This window comes from Aquila chrysaetos, chromosome 8 (genome assembly GCF_900496995.4).
Source record: "Aquila chrysaetos chrysaetos chromosome 8, bAquChr1.4, whole genome shotgun sequence".
NCBI lineage: Eukaryota > Metazoa > Chordata > Aves > Accipitriformes > Accipitridae > Aquila > Aquila chrysaetos.
The window spans coordinates 17,585,569-17,589,832 of NC_044011.1; the positions used below are offsets into that span (position 1 = coordinate 17,585,569).

At 40.9% G+C, this 4,264-nt stretch overlaps 1 long non-coding RNA gene across 1 annotated transcript; it reads left to right on the forward strand.

Annotated features, from left to right (window-relative positions):
- The first annotated feature begins 724 nt into the window (after positions 1-724).
- On the forward strand, positions 725-1,164 carry LOC121233487. Its single transcript, XR_005933019.1, has 2 exons — positions 725-810; positions 911-1,164. It is a non-coding gene; the product is annotated as an uncharacterized LOC121233487 (long non-coding RNA).
- The last annotated feature ends 3,100 nt before the right edge of the window (positions 1,165-4,264 follow it).

A 4,264-nucleotide genomic window follows, 5' to 3' on the forward strand; every position in this document is an offset into this window, starting at 1 on the left:
TTTTCAATGGGACAGAGACACCTACCCAAACACTCAGAATGACTTTTCCAAAATTATGGTGATCACCCACCTTTCTCCATGGGATGTGGATAACAGTCCTTCCTAACAAAGGCCAGTCACTGTCCCCATTTGCTCCTTGTTGATGTTTCTCTCCAGCACATGGTGTCAAAGGCACTGTTATCCTTCCTGGAGACAACTTTACTTTGCTCCCACTGGTTTGGGGGGGGGGGGGGGGGGGGGGCGGCGGAGGGCGAAATCAAATATGGTGACCAGAAAGAGAAATAGGGGGCAGTAGTCATTCTGAAAACATCTTTTGGAAAGAAAGCATTTCTTCTTAAGCTTTCCTGTATAGAAAAACTTATGGAGATGAAAACCCAAAACTAGGACACCAAAATTATCCTAGCTTCTTCCACAATGACAACCTAAATGAGGAATAAAAGAAACAACTCTTAAAATCTTTCTTTTAAAAAAAATCACATATTCTGATTCAATCCTATGTCTTTAATATACATTATACTTTATCAGCAGTATGTACCGTCAGGCTTGATTCTTTCTTACTACATTGATTGGGAATTATTTTATATTTTTCATTTAAAAGGACTATGTTAGACAATGTAGCCCTATGCTATTAGATACTGCTATTTACATTTGTTCCCTAGGTACATTAAATCAAAGAGATGCCTCATTTTCATTTATGCCACCATTTCTTCCTACTTCTTTTCTTAGCAGATTGTTGTCATACTGTCACGACCCGGGCTGGACAGCCCAGGGAGTCGTGTTGAGTTCGGAATTCCCTCGGGCTAAATTAAGGTGAAACGACACCAAACGATCAGTTAAACATTTTATTCATGGCAGAAGCAACCCGAACTTGGTAGGCGTTAACAGCAGGTGGCGGGATTTCTCTCAACAGGAACTGCCATGAAACTACCTCAGTGACCCGTGTAACCCGCGGTAACCACATACATCATTTCAGGGAAGAAGGGGATCCCTCCTGCTGGGTCTGGAGGTTCTGAGCAGACCCCCTTGCTTTCTAGACTCCTTCTCAGAGAGGAGCCCGGGGGGGGCTGGATCTGCTCCTGGTCCCAGACTTGGTCAGCGGTTTACGTCTAAAGGGATGAGGTGTGGGGGTTATGGAAAAGGAAAGAGGGAGCAAGAGAGAGAAAACGGAAAAGAGAAGGATGTCACCGGTCCTGGCTCCAGCGTTGCTCCCGCCGGCCGAGGGGTCCGGTTCCAGTGGGCTTGCATACCCGGGCCTTCAGTTTGTGTCCTTTTATCATCCTTGCCCCTCCTTTGGGTGGGCACTCAAACTCATTAGGCTAATTAGGTGTCACGAGCGGTTTGTGAGCCTTTGGGCTTGGGGGGGTCGTTTGGGGAGTAACTTCCCCTTCCCTGCACGGTGAGCTGTCCTGCTCAGCGTATCAGAACAGGGAGCTGCGCACCCTCTGGCACGGCCTCCCCCTCCCGTGGCTGATGTCTGTGCTGATGGGCTGCTTCTCGCCTGGGGTTCCCTGCTAGGCAGGGTTCCTTGTGATGCGGAGTTCGTTGTTAAGCAGAACTTGCCCCACCACAATGTTTGAGGCATTGACTCTTCCAGTCTCTCACACATACCCAGACCTGCAAAGAATGGGGTCACGCGTGGACCTTAGTCAAGGCTACTGTGAATTTCTGTAGGGGCATTCAGATAAAATTAGTAACAGTAGAGCAAATTATGTAGTAAGGTTTACTGAGCAACTGAATCTTCTTCCTACATTTGTTCTCAAAAGTAGTCCAATTGTTATAGAACAGGATACATCGAAAGCTCTGTATAGTAAACATTCTTTTTCATTATTTTGTTTCACACTTGAGGTAACTAGATCTAACTTAAACCTTTTTATGATGACACTCATTTTCATTTCTGTTCCCAGACTGAAGGACAGGCTTCATCCATTATCACCATGACTTTTTTAAGAAATTCTGATTTTGGAATTCCACACATCCATTATTTAATATTATAAGCATGGAAAACCATTAATGTCAGTTTCTTGACTTTATGGAATACACTTTTTGCAGCCAGCTCAGATATGTTAAAGCAGAATCTAAATATGTGACTTTAAATGGCTGCCCCTATCCTGCCCCAAAAAACTCCCCAAACAGCAGCCAGTGAGGTTGTCAAAACCTGTTAGAAGACTTGTTCCTTCTAATTTCCGTAATTCCTAATCTATGATAACCTAACATTACCAAGCTAACGATGTAAACTAAATCTTGCCAACTGACTCATAAATGAAACAGATGCTACCATTCTCCATCTCACAGGGACTACCCTTTAACCCACAGCAATAGGAAGGCAGAGGACAGTAAGAGCAGAGTAAACTGGAGTCCGGCTGTTTGCAATGAATCGTCCCCAGCACAGGCCACAAAGACTGAACAGGTGTCAGCATAACCTGTTATCCCCATAAGCTCCCTTCACTTCTCCTTAACAAATTCACTCTGTCAAATGAGAATGAAGGACAAAAATCAAAGCAAAATGAAAAATCAGGACAACTGAAAGGAAGAGGAAGAGTATTAGAAAGAAAAGGACTGTAATGGAAAAGACCAAGTATATGGATTAAAGCAGGTGTGGTAGAAAATTTTTTCCTAAACATGTAAAGTAGTAAGAGGTAGTTAAGTATGACCAATGAAAGTTTTTCTACTTTAAAATGTAAGTATTAGTTCTTAACAGACTGAAGGCATTTTTCAAACATGAAGGAGAAGAATGACCTTTTACAGCCTACTGGCATAACACTGCTAATGGCTGGCTTGTCCTAGGAATGTGTTCCATTGATTTTAATGGCATTACTCAGATGAAAAGGTTTATATAAATGAATGCAGGTTTGCATATCTGAGTCTCAAAGTAGAAAAGAACATAATGAGACAAACAATGAAGCAAGTTAACGAGCATTATAAAATATTTTAGGTTAATATTTTTTCCCTAATCTCATATTGCAAGGGTAAGAAAGGAATCATCTGCTCTGCTAGAAATTTCAAACATCCTTTTCTTAAAACAACAAGTATGCTGCTATTTAGATTAAAGACTTTTCATACAAGCGAGAGGATTCAATGATCCATTCATCTTGAGGATTTTGGAAAATATTTGTTTGCTTCTTAGATTTTGTATTCCAACTTTTCATTTCATTGTCTTTCTGTTTTAATTCCCAACCTAGTTAAATAAAATAATTAAAATATGTTTTTATATATTTTAATAACAGCTACAAACATTTTTTTTCTTGTAAGAAAATATTGTCCCTGACATCCTTCTTATGGGAACACAGAGCAAAGGAGAAATTACAACAGCTATAAATCAGTTTTGTTGGTTTTGATAATTTAATACATTTTTCACGGGTTGCTCTCTCTGTTTGGCATCCTCATAACCACTCAGTTGGCATGCAGCTTTGCCATCAATCTCATCTCTTTCCTCCGCCCTCTCTTCCTTCCCAGTATCATATACTTAAAAGGAGTTTAGATTCCAAGAAGTGTTTTGCCAGGTGTACTAATCCAAAGACTCATCTTTTAATCCCTGACATTCACATGATCCCAATTCTGCAGATTAAAAATTATTTCATTCTTTTATTGTACGGGCAGAGCAATGAATATTATTGTAGGGTTAGTAACTCTAAGTGGCTATGCTGATGAGCTAACTTAATCCTTTGGAAGGGGATAATAGGGTAATAAAGCACAAAGGAATAATCTCAGTCATGTCTCTCTGGTATTCTGACAATTGCACCCTGTCCTAAAGCAGTTTCATGCAAAGCCACCAAAGGAAAAATGACAGTAGTCATCAACTGCACAGATGAGGGAAATGTCCATGGCTGTGTCAGTCATTTTAATGAGTCACAGGAGGAGGTAAAGTGGAGGAACGAATTAAAAACAACAGTATTTTTCTCCCTCCCCCCCCAACAGAAGAAAGCGAGAATAGTTGCAATTTCATTTGCTTTTAAAGCGCAGCACTTGGGTAATAAACGTCCCCTGCAAATGTGCTGAGCAAACACCTCCGCATTCATCAATATGCGGGAGCTGTTTATTGCCTCATAAACTTGGAAGCAAGTGATATTGTCTCTTAAATCAATGGCTGCGTGGACATCCTGGGCACTGTAGGAGAACAGTACATCCAGACAATGCTGATACTTAAATTAATGGTTCTAGTAATGACTGAAAGGTGCTTCGTCACTACTAAAAAAGTTAGACATAGATTAAAAGTATGCCTAGAACACAATGTATATATGTTGTGATAGGGATGCCTGTATGTGTG